This window comes from Callorhinchus milii, unplaced genomic scaffold (genome assembly GCF_018977255.1).
Source record: "Callorhinchus milii isolate IMCB2004 unplaced genomic scaffold, IMCB_Cmil_1.0 Scaffold7, whole genome shotgun sequence".
In the NCBI taxonomy this organism is placed as follows: Eukaryota; Metazoa; Chordata; class Chondrichthyes; order Chimaeriformes; family Callorhinchidae; genus Callorhinchus; species Callorhinchus milii.
The window spans coordinates 12,207,335-12,225,555 of NW_024704748.1; the positions used below are offsets into that span (position 1 = coordinate 12,207,335).

At 44.2% G+C, this 18,221-nt stretch overlaps 1 protein-coding gene across 1 annotated transcript in view; it reads left to right on the forward strand.

The window, feature by feature from the left end:
* zmiz1a (zinc finger, MIZ-type containing 1a) overlaps nt 1-18,221 on the forward strand; it is a 239,240-nt gene that overhangs the window by 53,080 nt on the left and 167,939 nt on the right. The window contains exon 3 of the mRNA XM_042336621.1: nt 15,844-16,062. The gene's annotated coding sequence lies outside the window, so the exon portion shown is untranslated. The remainder of the gene's footprint in view (nt 1-15,843; nt 16,063-18,221) is intronic.

Below are 18,221 nucleotides of genomic sequence, written 5' to 3' on the forward strand. Positions count from 1 at the left end.
ACTGATGATGATGAATCAACCAACCCGAAAGATGTGCAAGAGCAAACCAGCCACTGGGGTGCTGGGATTCTTCCCACACAGCACCTGTTAATTCTGCAAGGCAAAGCTCTAATGGGTGGACAAGCAGTGGGAAGCTTGCCGATGTTTGCATTGGTAGATTGTGGAATTAAACTGGTTAAATTCCAGTAGCACTACCAAGCCTTGGCCTGCCAACCAACCCTTAAGATATTCAGTATTTCAAGAGCAGGGTTGCCCTCTCTAGGGAGAGTGCGTGCACACTAAACCAGCCAAATCATACGCAAATCAGAGTACTCTCTGTACTTTTGGTACGCAGACTTTTAAACACGGTGATGAGCTTACAAGTGTGCCAGCCTTTCGGAGAAGCTAACGTTGCAAATGAAACTGGCCGCATTGCCATTTCAGAAATAAATTAAACCATTTTAATATCTCTTAACACGTTCTTCTGCCTCTTGTGTCTGTTGTTAGACTATAGGGGAGCTTCGTCATTTGCAATTGTGTTCCAGGGTGATGTTGCTAAGCTATCAGAGAATTGCATCATTTCAGTCTGCGGCAGATAGTTAGCATTCAGCAGGACTTTTACATAGCGTGCAGTTCTGAACAATGTGTAAGTGTGCGCAAGCAAATGTAAATTGGAGTTCATGAAATGCAATTTATTATAAGGAAGGACTTTTCCTTGAGACTAATTGCTGTTTAGTGCTGTTTGTCCATACTCAGTGGCTGAGAGCAGGTCCACGGTTGCCTTGTAAGTCGCAGAATGCTACAGGGAAGGGGAGAAGGGTGGCATGTGTGGGGGGAATGTATAAAACTTAATATCATTGGAGTAACAGAGAAATGTTGGATATAAACCATCATGTCAGAGCTCCAAATTTCTGGCTTGCATTACAAAAATTCAGTGGGGAGAAGGAGTGTGGTTTTACTAATCACAGAAAATGTTTCTGACCTCCCACAAGATATAATTGCTGAGGTATAGACCCCAGTGTTATACACCACTCAGATATGCATTAAGTCTTTAGTTATCAAATGACCAGTGCTAAAAGTCTCTTCATGAGCAATGCTAACACTCTTCTACATTTTTTAAGCATAAAATGTTAAAGGGTATATTTAACTGATCCCATTGCGTTTGTGATCTGATCTTTGCTGTGGGAAGTCTTAATAAAGTAACATTGCTTGCGATGACAATCTCTTTATATTCTACTTGTTTCAGGTAGGATGGTGCTCCCTGCAGCAGGTTAGCTCACTTCAACTTGACTATGCAAACTCTCTGCAAACTCTCTGCTTGTCAGCTTCCCCAACTCTTCTCTCCATAGGCTGCAGATCATCCAGAACTTTCCAGCACCAGGCTCCACGACCCTATCACCCCCATCCTCGCCCGACTCCACTGGCTTCCCATCACACAGAGGATATAGTTCAAGATCGTGGTCTTCAATTTAAAAGCCCTCCATGGCTTTGCCCTCACCCTCTTGAACTCCACCCTGCAGTTCCTCCACCTCGCCCCCTCCTTTGCCTCCTTCAAGACCTGTCACAAAACCCTCCTCTCTGATCGAGCCTTTGGTCACCCTATCTGATCCCGACCCTCAGCTCGGGTCCGAAACACTGATTGTCCAGGGCCTTGGGACGTGCTCCCAACATGAAAGCCACTATAAAAATGTCATTTTGTTGTTGTTCTGGCATTGCACCACTTTACAGGGATTCTTGTTGCTTAGCGAAGTCCACAATTGTCTCTTTTAAAATAAAATTTGTGTGCATGTGTGTGTCTGGGCTAACACATGAAGAATGGCCAGTTGAGGAGAGGAACTATAGGGCATCTGGTTGTATCACAGCAAGCGGCCAGGTCTTGAAGAGAGAGACAGGAGAATTCGGATTGAAATGTGAGCGAAGGCTGTCATTGATTTTTGAAAAGTGATAACCTGCAGTTGCATTTAGTTTGTGTTGTGTGAGCCCAAGAGCGCAGAAACTTACTTGTGTCTGTAACAATGCTTTACCTTGACGGATGGCATTGTTGTATTTTATATGCTACTGGGCAATAGTGAGTTGTGAAACTTTGGATGGGATGAAAAGACCTGTTCTTTATTTTCCCTTCCTGCCTCTCTTTCCCCTCTCCTTTCGGCACTCTCTTGCAGTGTCTGTAGCCAGCCAGCAGGGATTCACATTTAGTCACTGCAGCATCTGAAAGTCCAGAGCTTTCTTCCAACTTCATGCTAAGTTGCATTATTAAACAGATCAATTTTGTTGCAGAGCTTTTCCCGTCATAATGAACAGTTTTCAGCTTGGAACTCATTGATTTTTTCAGTGGTGGAAAGAGTTGATGAATAGTGTTCAGAAGTCTCGGGAGAGGCTTATTTGTAGCTCTTGGAGAGCCCTTTAACCGACTCTCAGCACTAAGCCGTGGCAGTGCAGAGCTCTCGGGGAATTGGGTACCCACTGCCTTTCAGCACAAATGTTTAAAGAGAATCACTTTCTCTTGGTTCTCTCTTCCCTTGGGTTCTTTGTCCAAGTGGCAGGCCAGTCCACACTTTCCAGCAAGGGAGCTAGGTCGTGATGGAGCCGTTTTATTTCTAGCCCAGGGGCGCTGAGGCCAATTATACTCTGTTGCTGCTCTGTGTGGGGCAGAATAGCTCGACACACTGCACCCACCGCACAGTCACACACCGACCTCCTGATATCAAACAGTTGCCGAGTTAGAGACTGGGCACTTTCTCACAGAAAGGGAGAGGAGTGAATGGCATGGCTGATTGTTCTATAAATTTGTAGGTGGTTTAATTTTTATGAGGCGATGTCGCTTCTTTTGCAGAGACTGGGTGGCATTTCTCTTGAATGTGTTTGGCTACAAAATAGTCACTACCCTTTACAGTATAGCCTGTGAAACATTTTGAGACGTCCATCCGATGAGAGATGCTGTATCGAAAGCAAGGCTTATTATTATTTCCTTTCACTGACTGCACAGTGACTGAGGGTAGTGGACACATGTATAAAGTGTGTGGACAGTAAATGGTCCCAGTATTCTGAATGTGACTAGTGCGTGTTTCAAAGTGAAGAATTTCATAACTTGAGGAAGTTACTGCAGGGCGTGTGTGGGACCAGACATCAGTATGGGAGGGAGGGCGGAAAGAGTTACTTTGCAGCTTTCGTATTTGACAGTGCAACAACAACAGCTTGCATTTATGTAGCGCCTCTCACGCAGGGTAGCATCCCAGTGTGCAGGAGGCTGAGAGGCCAAAAAGAAATGGGCACTGTCCGTGTAATTTATTTGATCACAGGGGGAACCCTGATTTGTGCAGTGCTTGCTAAAGATTCTGGATTTGCTTTAAACCATTTTTACCAGGCAGCGTTTGAAACACTTCATGTAGTTTTGGCAGGTAACCTTTGATCTGTGCCGGATATGAACCAGTGTTCTGCCTGCTGTGAGTTTATAATGCTTATCTGCTGCACGTATTGTGCTTGGGTTTGAAGGAGTTCTATTTACGTTGTAAATAAATAATCCCTGCTCTGGGATCATTTATTTTAGACTTGCGATCAAGCCCGAGCAAGGTCTCCTCCTGAGCACTGGTCTAAGCAGGAATGGCTGAAGAGTTAGAAATATCCCAAACAACTCCGTGACCCCAGAACAGGACAGGAAAACAGAGGACGTGAGGAGCCTGACCCTTGACTGTGAGCAAAGTCTCTCCAGGGTCAGCTGCCCCAACGACCCACTGCCGCGCTCAGTGGCTCAACCTTCTTTCTCTCAACTTGCTTGTACACGCTTCACCCCAGCTTCCACAGTCCGACCTTTGAGCTTTACAGCTTCAAGCAATCTGGGCTGCACTAAACAGTTGGCGGATGGTGATGACATTTGCATAGGGCACTGGGAGGCTGCACTTTACTTGTGTGCAGTAGTACTGGAGGAGAGGTGGGTGGGAAACAAAGGAGGTGTTTTATAAGGTCTTATCCACTCTATCAATTTGCAGTAATTCCCGATCTATGCAGAGTAGCTTTGGCAGAGAACCATTGCAGCTGCCCACGCCCGTGGTTGTGCTAAAACTCAGCCCCTTGGAGTCTGCCTACTGCCTACCTGTAACCAGCAGTGAAATTGTATTACTATTTAATGATGGGAATTACAGTCTGTGCAGATTAGCGCCGAATTTTAAAGTACAAAGGGCCACCCTACCCAATTCTGTCCCGAAAGAGAAGTATTAGGGAGGGGAATTAAAAAGGCAAACAGGGAAGGCGATACCCCAGAACATGGCTGTCTGACTTTCCATGTATATTAACCAACAGTAAGATACTGCCATGGATTAGCTGCACAGCAAGGCATTGTGGAGAGGATCAGATCTATTTTTCAAGTTTGAAGGTATTTCACTGTTTTTACACTAGGCAGTGAAAGCTGTGTTTTCACCACGCACCAACCACATGTCCCCCTACACTCCACCCCCCACCTGTGGTTGGGTGAGGCACATGAACTCGGATCAAAATCATTCCTCTCATTTAAGTTTGTTAATTTGAAGTGATTCTTTGATGAATATTTGATTTCAAAGCCCTCGGTCTTTTAACAGTCACATTTAAGTTGCTCTGATTTGCATTTAGATCTTCACCAGGCAGAGTACAGAGTGGAGGCAAGACGGTTTGATGTCTTTTTCAAGCTCTTGTACCCATTACAGAGTGTTCACTGACAGAGTACTTGCTGAGCCACCATATCTCCTCCACCCATGCCAACTGGCCTTTTTTTTAAAAAAAACTTTTTCCTTTTTATCAACCCAAGTGATGTCCTTGAAAAATGAGCAGACAGAACAAATGTTGTACTGCCAAAAACAAAACAACAAATTACATTTGTGTTGTGCCCTTCACATTGGGAGGAAATCCCAATCTCCCACGATGGCCCAGTGGGAAAAGTTGTCTAACTGAGCACAAAACTATACAACACATTGCATTTATATTGCGGCTTTCACCTCGGGAGGATGTCCCAAGTTGATGGACACTGAGGGGTTTGCACTCGAGTTGCGGGTTGGGATCAGAGAGGAGTGGAGGGGAAGTGGAGAAGGGAAAATGACCAAATGCATGGTCGAAAAGGAATATCGAGACAGGCCTTGAAGGAGGCAAGGGAAGGAGCGCAGCATTAGGCTCACAACCAGGGCAGCATTGAGGTAGCTCATTGTTTCAGAGAGGGAAGTCTCTCTGTTGATCAGTCTTTGTGATTTTCGGAAGATCTGATCTGAAGCTAAAGTGCCCACTTCTAACTTTATTGCTACATAATCTGCCACAGTGAGAGCCCAGTGACATTTTTATCACAATGAACGATGCAGCAACTCTTCGACATAATCAGAATTTGCCACCGCTGTTCCAGGTGTCAGAGACGACTCATTTGTGCTGAGTGTAACTTGAACCGAAGTGTTTTCTACAAACTTGAGAAACAAGCTTAAGTCTGTTCACAGATAATGTTGAAAAATAGGGTCGGCTTTGGGCTCTGTTGGTCTGGTCTCGTCTTCGTGAGTGGTTTGTTGATTCTGACCATGCTTTATTGTTCTAATTAGTTAGATTGTTGGCAGCGATCATCTGTGGGAGGTGGGAGAGGAGAATGCAGTTCATGTTTGTCTGCTTGTACATTTAGAACTCACAGCTGTGTGAGCTGAGGCAACGCAGAACAGAAGAAGTGCTTACAATTCCTTTCAAGTCAGAGTAACTCCAAAAGTTTTTTGGAAAATATGGATTAAATGTGGAGGAGGGGAATGTGGAACTGTGTGGAGTAGAGGTGGGAGGGGAAAGGGCAGCAATCCAGTATTTTAGAAATGTTCACCTCTTTATATTCTGCCTGTTCCACCAAACTGAAACAATCCTGAGTAAACTGGGACACAAACCATGAGCATGTTTGGGATAGTGTTATGAAGGAGTTTGATGTTTCTGATAGTCCTTACTACTACCACTGCAATAACTCAATGCACACTCTGGCATCCCTAGTCTTGGCTCTTGCCAACCTTTGCCTAATTTCTCCATGATTGCATGAGTAGGGTGCATTCCTCCAGGGAGAGGATGCGCACTTCATTCCAGGCAACCAAAAAAAAAACAATTTTAGGTGGATCTTGTTTGAGTAATTCGGCTTGAGTAATTTTTAAGTATGGTAATAGGTTTCCACATTTGTTAAACATTTATCTGACCAAAAGACAAGACGAGGTTTCCACTTCAGGAAATCTACAGGCTATTAGAATCCTGCATGGCATCAACTAAACCACTTCTTGGTTTCTCTTGTTTTCTAAGCTATTCTAAGTTTGATGTACTGAACTATGAGCTTCAGGTCATCACCTAGGTTCTCATTAAAAAAAAACAGCAGATTGATTGTTTCTTTAAGCATGTGTCAGTGCGGCGTGGACAAGCTGCCAGGCCTTCTCCAGGCTCTTAATGGAATGAGTGTGTTTCTTCTTCAAATGGAACCCAGAAATCATTAGTATAATCTGCTAACCCGTTACAGAAAGCCCAAAGGTACTTTGGAAAGATTAACCTGTGACTCACTCTATAGTGTTAATCGTACTTGTTGCTGCTTCTCTGAAGAGCCTGTTTGGCACTTCACTGCCGACAGCTGTCTGTCGGTGGAACTGATATCCTCGGGAACTCCTGAGGCCTGCAGACGGTCGGTCGCCCGCAGTGAAATGTAAAGTAGCTAATATCACAGATAATCACTGCCCATGTCCTTGCATTGTGATGTGCAAAATGGCAAGACTATTGTCACTAAAACACTCTGACACTTTGGTTTGCAGACTTTCCTCTTCCACCGTGCTTACGGTCCATTTTACCTTTGTTTTTAAAAAATTCGATAACTGCTACTTATACAGTAGCCTCCACGTAGGATAATATCTCAGAGATCTATTGAAGAGATAGGTTTCAAGGTAGGATTTAAAGATAGATAAAGAAAGGACAAGGCGAAGGGATGGAAGCAGGGAGTTCCAACATGTGCTGTGATGACCCCCAGCTGGGGTCTGCAACACTGATTGTCCAGCTCCTTCGGATGTTGTCCTGATGTGAAAGGCGCTTTACAAATGTAATTTTGTTGTTATTGTGCAATTTGATGAAACACAACCCCACGAAAGAGATGCCCTCTCAGTTATTTCTTATGTTATTCATGAAGACATCCAATGGATTAGAGGAACTGTTTACCATTGGAATCTTGAGGCTTTTAACCCTTTAGTTATTTGTTAAAGTGTCTTAAAACTGACAGATTGTTTGGAAAGTGAGTAAAATGACAAAAAAAACACGTTTTTACAACATTGGCTGTGTTTGTTTGAAGTCGCCATTGGAACTGTTTGTATCATTCTCTGGTGTAGCAGCAGCAGCAGCAACAACAACAACTGACCTTTGTATGGTGCCTTTCACCTCAGGAGGATGTCCCAAGGCACTGTCCAGTCAGGGATCCGCACTGAGCTACAGAGACCGGAAGGCACAAGTTCAGTTCCCAGTCTGAACACAGTTAGCTGATCTCAGCCAGGGTGGCAATAGAGGCATTCCAGTTGGTTTCAATGTGTCTAGACTAGGGAGGGGAAGATCAGCCAGAGGTCCTCCTCCTGAGGACTATTCACTGTCCTTGTTGTAAGTTGTGCTAGTCAGTCAGTATGGACAAAATCAGATTTAACCGTGATTTCCCACTCACCTACAAGTGAATCATGAGTGAGTTAAATAGAGGGCAGTCAGCCCCAGGGAATCATATCTCAGCCCCAAAAATCAGAGCCCCAGGCAGAAAGAGGGGAAAAAAATTGGCAAAAAGAATAAAAACACAATCACAAAGAACATAAAGTTTCATATGCTGTGACTTTGTGTGGCAGTGGGGGTGGGGCGTGGGTGGCGGAAGTTAGTCAATACAGAGCAGCTTTGTTGTGTGTTCAGTGCCAAGAGTACAAACAGGGTTGGAAGAGTTTCATTGGATATGCAGTGAAGGAAAAATAAATTAGGCTGATCATCTTCTGTAAACAGAATAAACACTCACTCCAAGTATTGCTGCTCGAATAACTGGGGATTTACCGTGCATTAGACACACACTTGTCTGATTCCTATTCTTCCTGAAATACGTATTAAAATACAACGAGTGAGGAATTATGTAGTATGTAAATAATACATTCATTACTTTGCGTGGTACCGTCCAGGGTATTTACACGGCACTTGGGCTAAAATATACAAATAGCGTTAGTGTTAGTGAGAAATCTTTCAGCAAGTCCATAACAAGTGAGAAATTTAATGGTGGGTCAGAGTTTATAGTTGTTGCTGGTTCCTGCTACTGCTGCCTTGCAGTGATAATTCTTTGGCCAGGATTTGAACAAAGGGAGCGAGCTGCCAGGTCTCCTGAGCACCGAGCCACAGTCCAGCCTGTGTTTCGCACCCACCCAGCTAGTGATTGGCTTCTTGTCTGGAATAATGGGTAGAGCAGATAACTGCTGGTGGCTTTTCTCCCCAACGGAGAGCTTGCGTGCAGTCTCGTCATAATTAGTGACGGCTGGACCCAGCAAATTCTGGCCAAATCTAAGCTGCATTTTATGTATTAAAAAAAATTAAACACTTCTTTGGCTGTACAAATTGTTATTTTAAAGGGGTAGTATTTGTTCTACCTTGGCCACGTTTTTCAATTATTCTCCAGATTTTTGCCCAATAATCCCCATTAACAAACACCAGCTGTCACAGAAAGTTTCATGTGATTCCCCCCCCCCCCACTCCTCCCACCTTCCCTCCCTCGTGTTTGTATTTTGCAAAGCTAAAATCAGTTTGGGGAAGATCCCCCCACCGACTAGTGGTTCAGCTTTGAGGTAAATGGTTCCTTAATTTTGTTTTGGTCAGCCGGGTGTCTGACATATGCAAAAACCCATCATCATTCAAACTATCTGAGTTCTACATATGTATGCCATCTACACATTAAAATGTCCTTGGGTCTGGAATGGAATGTTCACTCTCTTCCTGGAGGAACACACCTTGCTTATCTAATTCCAGAGAGTATTTGACGCAGGTTATCAAGAGCCGAGGCTTGGAGACACACCATTGTGCCCTTGGGGTAATGATGGAGTCCCTCCGGCTAAAACCACATAACCATCAAGATCACTATCATGCATGCTTCTCTTTGCATATCCAGTTAGAACTACCTTTCCTGTTGGGGCTTTAGCTTGCAGGAGTCAAATGGGAAGAATCCCTCCTCCCAGTTACCTAAGTATTGGATAAATGTTTCCTCAGCGGATATGAAGTTTTTCTTCTTGCACTGACCCCAAAACAAACGGGGAATGTGCTACACAATCTTTGTTGCGGTTTTCTTATTTCAATAACATAGAAGGAGCCACTTAATCCAATTACACTGTTATACCTGTTTCATACACACACTTAGGAGCCACTGCTCAGAGCTGCAGTATGTTGGTGTCAGCTTAGCTCAGTTGGTAACGCTCTCACCTGTGGGATAGAAGGTGGTGGTTCAAGCCCCACATCTGGACTTTGAAATCACTCTCCCAACTTGCATTAGAGTTCAGCGCCTGGCTGGAGGTTTTCTGAGTTGTAGGAGATGCTGTCCTCGATGAAAAGAGAAGGGAATTTCCCCTGGCATCCTGGCCAACATTCCTCCAGATAAATTGGTTGTGCACTTTGTGTCTGGTTGTGCAACATTGCTGTGTGCAAACCACCTGCTGCCTTTACCAACAAATACATTTATTTGACAGCAATTCCTTACAAAAGTTTCAGTTATAGGTGCTGTACATCTCCTCCCTCCCATGGTGAGCCTCCACTTCTGATTTCAAAATGGTGTAAAGTAATACTCTAATAATAATACTTGCTGTTCATATCGTACCTTACACATCAGGAGGATGTCTCAAAGTACGTCACGAGATATAGTGTAGTGACTGCATATTTTCTGGGTTAATGTGGCAACCAATCCGCCTTAATTAATGGAATTGTTGGAGCAGGATTTGGACTAGATCTTGTGGAAAGTCTGCTTCTTACCCACATCCAACATCCTTCTTCTCAGAACTTGTGACATCCTCCCATCATTCAGAGCAGGAAGAAACGTCATGGTAGCTGTGAGGTGATCCTCGTGCTGAAATGGAGCGAAGAGCAGGATGACAGACGTGTTCACGTTGGGCGCTATCTGCTCGGATATCACCAGCTCCTTTAGGCTAACTGAGCTTACAGAGACCCTCCTCCTCCACTCCAACCCTAACTGTTAACTGGTCAGCCCCTTACGTTTCCAGTCGACCTTTTTATACTATTTGAATTGTGTGCGTTTAAACTCTTGTTTTTATCAATGTTAAGTCTTGTCGGAGGAGCCCAGTGTTCCAGTGAATTAACATCTGCTTGTGCAAAGGGACTTTAAACAGCTGGGCAGCATGATTTCCTCCCCCTCTTTCTCCTATTGCATCGTTTCACCCACAATCATTTAAGCTTCTCAGCAATGGAGTGTATCAGTGTTGGTACCTGGTCTAATTCCCAATGAATGATCGGATGCACAGTTAGGTGCTCAGAAGGCCTTATAGAACAAGGCACTGTGGGGGGAAACAAAGAAAATCAGGAAAGTGAGCAGTAGCCACAGTGAGCCCAGCGCCGTGCATTCAAACAGCAGCAAAAACGTTGGACACAAACAATTTGATTTTTAAAAATTTCCCATCAAAGTTACGGAGTTGAACATTTCCCATGCACCACAAAAAAAGCCCACGTTTAAATTGTCATTCACTATAATTCAGCCTTAAAGTGCTGGCTGCATTGGGGAAATGCAATGCATCCTCCTTACAGTGATTTTGCCAGTTTATTATCCTGCTCTGTCAAGCCCTCTTAGAACAATTACTTCCATTTCTCATAGTAACTGTTCCAAACATTAAACACAAATGGTGGGTGATGCAGTGAATGTGAGCTAAGACCTGAGGTAATGTTTAACCACTGCACCTTATAAAAAAAGAATTGCTAAAGCCTTGATGCCTTCAACCACTTTCATCCCTTTGTCTCACTTACTTTCCAGTTAAAGAATCCTTTGGTGCAATTTTTCTCATTAACTGCTGGAAGTGGATTGTGATAGTGCAGTGCATGGGAATAATTAACTTCGATTCTGATCCCCTTTTCAGTCGAGCCGGGAAGACCTCAGTGTGAGCACAAAGGCCCAGTTTGTGGGAACGAGTCTCTGGTAACTCAGGCTTCTAAATGCCGTCTCTCATTCGCTCACTCTGAATTCACCAACGGTTTCATGTGAATAAAATGTAAAAATCCCAAGCGCAAAGCTGAGAAAATTACCACGATAATTTTAAAAAAATAAAGAATCATTGGTTTGCCCTCGTTTCCTGCGCAAACAGGTGGAAGAGTAAATTTTAAAAAGGGAGCAATAGCTTAGCAACAATGAGGAAGAGATTATCCACTTAGCAACAGGGCCTGACTGCAGCCTGCCTCCAGAAGGCACAGTTATTTTAGGCGTACATGTGCAATATTACATCAGTGGTTAATGTTGTATTGCACAGTATGGATTTGTGCTGCACTTTGCGTGACCTAATCCCCATTAGATTTGTCAGTTCTTTCCATGTGTTACTCATAGTTTGCCTTGGGTTGCCTGGAATGAAGTTAAAGGGAGGCGTTGCGTTCAAACAGTGGTTTGTAAAGCAAAGGAAAAGAGTTTGCAGTCTGTGAGCCCGAGTTCAGGGCTTTCCATTTAAGTGATGAGGGTAACACTCGCTGATCTGTAAGTGTAGCCAAGGCAAATGAAGTGCACTGTGCAGCCTTGTGTGATGGCCCAGTATCAACAACAACTTGCATTTATATAGCACCCTTTAAGCAGGATAGCATCTTGAAGTGCTGCATAATGGGAGGCTTGAATGCCTAGCAAGGGAGAAGGGGGAGCGAGGGCGATCATGGGGAAGGTCTAAGAAGAAGGCCGGGTGGGATTCAAAAGGGGTGAGGTGGAGCGTTTGAGGCAATGAGTTCCAGAGATAGGAGCATAGTCGCTGAAGGCATAACTGCCGATGGTGGTATGGAGGGGTTGGGGGACTCGCAGCCCAGTAAATCATGAAGGAGTACTTAGCTATAAAGACTCGGCAGATTGAGGTTCGATTGAGTTAGCTAATTGCACCCAGGGCGACACTTGCGGGTTGTACAATTAGCTGTAGCTGATGTGGGGGGTGCAAATCAACTAGGGTTCCTGACCCTGCATGCTGCCTCCCATTATGCTATACAGCGACTCCTGCGTTCAGTGTTTGGCTATCAAATGGGAATAAGGTTGGGCTTGATTCTCACAGTCTCAGTCAGCGAATAGCCTGCTGACACTGGCTGTCCAGACTCGCAGGTGAAGGAGACCCACGAGGGTGATGTATAAGAAGGTCATTACTAACCATGAAACCCAAAGAAGCAAGAAGTAGTTTGTTTTTAACAAGGCAAACATTTTTCAACAGTGAAAAATTAAATGCTAAAATATGCCGTGTACAGCAGCTGCTTGCCTGACCTTTGATACCTAATGCAAATTGTTTGCACCAACCAAGAAGTCGTTTAGCAATGGCTGTCCATGACGCACTCCTCACTATCACACACCCTTGTGAGGCTTGCATAGTTCAGTAATGGCTTGGCTGTTTAATGAATGGCTGCTTTGCGCTCATCTTGCAAACTGGAGCGGATATGATTGGGGATCACAGAGGAGCACCCTCTCATCCATATCATTTGCTTCAGTGTTTGTTCCATTCCTGTCACTTACTTTACAGCCTCCGCTCACGGCACACGGGTTGAAATGGGGTTTTGTTGTCTGTGCGCGGCGATTGCTTTGATGGAAATGTGCTCTCTGCTCACTGCAGGCGTTCTGAATATTCACTCAGTTAAGAGAGAAAGAGAGAACTTGGATTTTATAACATCTTATCATGTTGAAAGCCTCTTCACAGTTTAGGCAGTGAATTACTGGTAATTACTGTCAAGTCTAGTGACCGTGTTTCTTGTTGGTAAATACATAAGTCATTTGCACTGCTAAAGTTTCACAAGCAGCCCTGAGGTGAATAGGTAATTTTTGGCCAGCATATCAGGAGAAACTCACCTTCTCTTTTTGAATATGTGTGACATACTCCTGAGAAAGCAAACGGGATCTTATTTTCAACAACTCATCCGAAAGGTGGCACCTCTGACAATGTAACACTCCTCCAGCACTGCACTGAAGTGTTCAGCCTGGTCTCTGAGCCCATGTTCCAACATGGGACTTAAAGCCAGAACCTTCCAGTTATTTTTAGTAATCATTTTTGCATTTGATACAGCATCTTATCATGTTGTCAACCTCCTCAAAGTGCTTCACAAGATTTGCTGTCAAGGGCAGTAACTGTATTTTTGTCTGACAATTTGCACATAGCAATGTCGTACAATTGTAACAGCTTTGAAGTGAATCCCCCAGTTTTATTTGGGAGATTGTTGGCCAAAACCCTAGGAGAAACTCCCTTCTCTTTTTGGAAAATTGTCATGAGATCTTTAATGTCCACCTGAATAGATACATGGGTCTTTGATTTAATGCCTCATACGAAGGATAGCACTTCTGACAATTCAACGTCCCCCAACACTATATTATACCAATCTGGGGCTTGAACCCACAAACAAACACCTTTACTGGTGTCCTGGATAAGAGCAGCCACTGCAGAACAGACAAAACTGCATCCTTTGGGATATGTACAGTAATTGTGAGCAGCAACCATCTGCCCCTTGATGTTTCCAGCTCTGGCTTTGGAGCTCTCCAAAAAACAGAATTATTTGCAATATATTTCAATGCTAGTAACATCATCAAATAAAGACTCCCGCTTCTTACACCGCCCCCCACCAAATAAAAATGCATAAGTGTAAGAGGGAATAAGTACCTGATTCGAAAGTCACAAGCTTGAAACTGCTTTCCAATTGGGAGTGACATTCAGAAAATGTAACCCACACAACTGCTGCAAAGTGTTTGCAGCCACTTTGGGGAATTGCATTATGGCACTTTTCAGCTGTTGTGAGTGAGCGAGGATTAAATAGATCAGGGTATTTTGAAACTTAATTAGAGACTGAGCTAAGAACCAGGACACTGGTTGCACATGCACTTTGTAAATGGAGGGGATATTGTTTTAAGCATCACTGTAGGTAACGTGGTTGACAAAATGTTGGCAGTGTCCTTTGGCACCTGATCAGTGCAGTCTTCTAATTTTTCCATGCCTTGTGTCTGAGGGCACCACATCAGTGATTTGCTGAGGGCTGAAGGGTGGCAATGTGCGTGTGTGACTATTGATACCATAAGTAGTCTCGCGCAGACAGCTGACCATGTGGCATGATGGGCTCCAGCCCTGTCACAAATCTATTTTAATCTGCAACCTCGTGTTCCCTGTCAAATCTACGGGCTCTAAAATGGGCAGCGTCTGTCTCTTGATCTGTTGCACTTCTCACCAGCTAAAGATTTGTTTTTGGTCAGCCAGGTGTCTGATACATGTGGAAGCCCATCACCCTGCTTAAGAGTATCCAAACCAAGCTGAGATTTCCATGCATCCCACCTACACATGAATATCCCAGAGACAGATTGTTGGAATGGAATGTGCACACTCTCTCCCTGGAGGACGCATCCTGCTTACCTAATTCCAAAAAGTATAAGGCACAGGTTGGCAAGAGCCAAGGCTTGGGGACCCCAGAGTGTGCGTTGGGGTACTGCTGGAGTCTAACCAGCTAAAACCACATAGCTTGCCATTGATATTGCCGTCCGGCAAGCTTTCCCACTACTTATCCAGCTAGGACCACCCTACCTTGCCCCCAGTGACTGGTCTGCCCTTCCAGGTCCTGTCGATTAGCCAGGCAGGCTGTGCTGCATCAGCAGTACCCTGAAACACTGCTGACCTGCCTGGCTCAGGAACCGAGACCACCACAGAGGGCTGACTCAATTCTGACATTCCATTGCCAGGCATGTCACCTTGGAGCCAGTTCAGCTGCAAGGAGGCCCCACTTACTTGCCCCTCAAGGAGGATAGTCACTAGTTGGTCGTTTAACATCTGATAAACACAGGTTAGTTGAGGTACAGAAACCTTTGTGGCATTCTCTTTGTCACTCTGGGTTTAGACTATAGTTAACCAAATCGCCAGCCTTTCTCACGGGCAACGCTGTTATCATACATACACATCGCCCTGCAGAGATGCCCTGTTGCACTGCAGGGTATGTTGTGCCAGAGGCTATTTCACTGACATGGTGCATTTTAGGAGCTTTTCCCAACAATTCCCCTTTGTGAATCAAAAGGTGCTACCACAATTAGGTTTGTACACATGCTGTTCTGCTCCCCCCCCCCCCCCCCCCTTCACAGTATGTGGGAAAATGCTTCCTACACAGTCTGTAATCTTGGCTCTGTGGTTAATGTGGGACTAGATTTCATTTTACTGTGTTGTGTATTGGGAGTTTTTATACCTCAGGAAAAGCTGCCCAGTACGTTTTACCACCCAACTCAACTACATTCTGTCAACACAAAACACGGCTACATGCCTCCCTCCCCACTCTTCCTCACACAGACTCGGTACTATGACTCTGGGCACTATAACTAGTTTATTTTGTGGTTTTATAGTGGGAGGCCGCCTTTTCTTCCCTCCTATCTACCTGAAGGTGCTGATCCTTGTTGAATTGTAAATTCCATTGCCACTCATAGCTTTCCAGTACATCGTCCTAATGTTCCATTTTTTGCTCTGTACTCCTCTGTATGGCTTTGTGTTACTCAGGTTGCTGCCTTTAACCACTAGATCATTGGGGGAGCCCAATTACAAGCATATTATGTATGACTTACCATTACTATTAAGAGAAATATTGGAGTTTGATCATAGTTGCCCTGGAAGCAGTTGTTAATAGCAAGTAGTGTGTGTTTTTGTTCTTTTATGATTAACCGTTTCTCTCCTTGTTGATTAGGTATTGAACTCCGCTCTCCGGGCAGAGCGCCGATGCACAAATCAATGTCGGTGACCTCTGGTCCAAGCCAGCACCAGGTGGCAAGCTTCTAAAGGCTGAAGGAGTTGGCTAATCCAGGTTTGACCAGACTTTTCCTGCCCCATCTCTGCAACGCTTCATCGAATGCTGTCTCGTGCCTCTCCCAACTGACAGCTCTCAAGTGCTTGCTGTGCGCCCTTGGTGAGTGACTGTTTTTTATTCGTCAATCTGTACCTCTATGCTGTGCCTATGTCTTGTCTTGAGTCTTTCCTCTACCTGGCCTCCAATATCACTGCCACGCAGGTGCATATAAGCATCAGCAAATTGAACTCTAAAACTTCAGAGGTCAAAGGAAAAAAATCACAAACACTGGAATTCTGAAATAAAAACAGAAAATGATGGAAACACACTGCAGGTCAAACACCAGCTAATGTTTTGGTTCAGTCCCTTCATCAGAACTAAAGCAGGTTGCCTGGAGGAGACTCTTTTTATGAGTTGAAACGTTTCTCTGTCAGATGCTACTAACCTACGTTCTGTTCTCTGTTTATTTCTGAACCCACGTTCACTTTGCTTGGCTTCTCCATTGGATCTGGGGCATTGGTATCTGCTGTGGTTGCCCGCACAGACTAAAGGAGGTGAAACGAATACAGTAGCAAGTATTCTTGTTGAATAGTTTCTCCAAAGAGAATGCCCGTTCTTGTATTGTTTCAGTTACCTTCAGAGCCAGATAGGCTCCATCTCTATGAAGAGGGCTTGTGTTGAGCTTACTCAATGGATGACTTTCTCGTAATTTCTAAAGTAACACATGACACACATAATGCTGAAATTCATTGACTGTACTCTCCTTTTTTTAAAATCAATTGCAGGTCCCTGAATCCAGTCCCACTAGATGACTTACTTAGAATTCTGGCAAAGTATACGTTTGAATAAATGTGTAAAACTGTGTACAATATCAGTGTTTAAAGAGGCACCGTTGTCATGGGGAAAATAAACGCCTCACAAGAGACCTCATTCTGTTCTAAGAAAGGAGAGAGCTCTGCAAAATGACCACACAAGATGAGATTTAATTTGACTTGAGTCGTGGTATCTGTGTAGATAGTACGTTGTATATAATGCTGCCTTCAGTATCTCTGAACCCATTATCTTAGCATGGTTTTCTTTGGAGGTAGTTTTCGGAGAGTGGTGGCCAACTTTTTGGTTGGCCAACAAAAACAATTTTCTTGATTGGCACAAATCAAGAAATATTCAATCATGAAAAATCTGGAAACAAAACATTGATTGAAAACAGACTCACCTTGACTGATGCGAACATACAACAGCCCCACTTCCTGCCCACAGGCCGTGGGTTAGCCACCACTGTGTCAGAATATCAGACCTTAAGGTTTCCTGAGAAGCTTTCCTGATAAGAGCAATAATTTCACCTCACCCCATACTTTGTACAAATGGTCCAGGTCATCGCTTCTCGCCCATTCATTCATTCCTACCCCAACGAGGGAAGACAGTGCACCTTGGTTCTTGCTTGCTTACTTTTTTTCTGAAGTTCTGAGTAGTTCTGGGATGGTACCAGATGGCAATTCATTAATCTGCCCGGGAGACGTTAATTCCTCAGAATTTGTCCCACTGCTTCCAATTACAGCCATTATTAAAGTCTGACCTTATTAGAAATTGTTTGTTTATCTGTGGTGAAGAAAGGAGAAGCCCCTTCACCAACTCATGTCCTCTTACCTCCTAACGAATCCGACCTCCAATCCAGCTTTGCTATCTACCCCAGTGTACATGACTTGCTCTGCTACATCAGATGTCCCCCTGCACAGGGATGGTAAGTTTCAGATAACGACAGAAAAGCAGATAGAGTCTTAAGTAACTGGATTTGAAGCCCTTTTTATTGTGTTGAGACCATTGTTGAACCTGTAAGCCAGTTGTACTTAACGCTTGGAAAGCTTTCGTGTTTAGGGGTGTTGGGATTTAATTCCAGAATTGACTTAGACAGTGGAAATTTCTTCCAAAGTTGCAAAGCATCAGTACCTAATGTAACAGTGATGATAAGGTGCAGTGTAATAGTGGAGCACAGTCGTGCTAATCAGTGATTAGTGAGAGTTACTTGAGTTGCTTTCATTAGTGGTTATTAACCAATACTTAGTGAAGTGAAGCTGAGGCTTGACCTCACTGGGAAGGGAATACCATGCACTGTGGCAGTGCAAACCATCGTCTGAGCAGCTCTCAATTGCACATGCCTGCACCAATGTGCCAATCTTTTGGTTCCCTTTTTTTTATCCAAACATTTCCAATGGAAAACAAACCTGGCCGAGAGGCGAGGCGCTGAAAGCAAGAGCTGTCTTGAGAAGATGAAATGCTTTTTT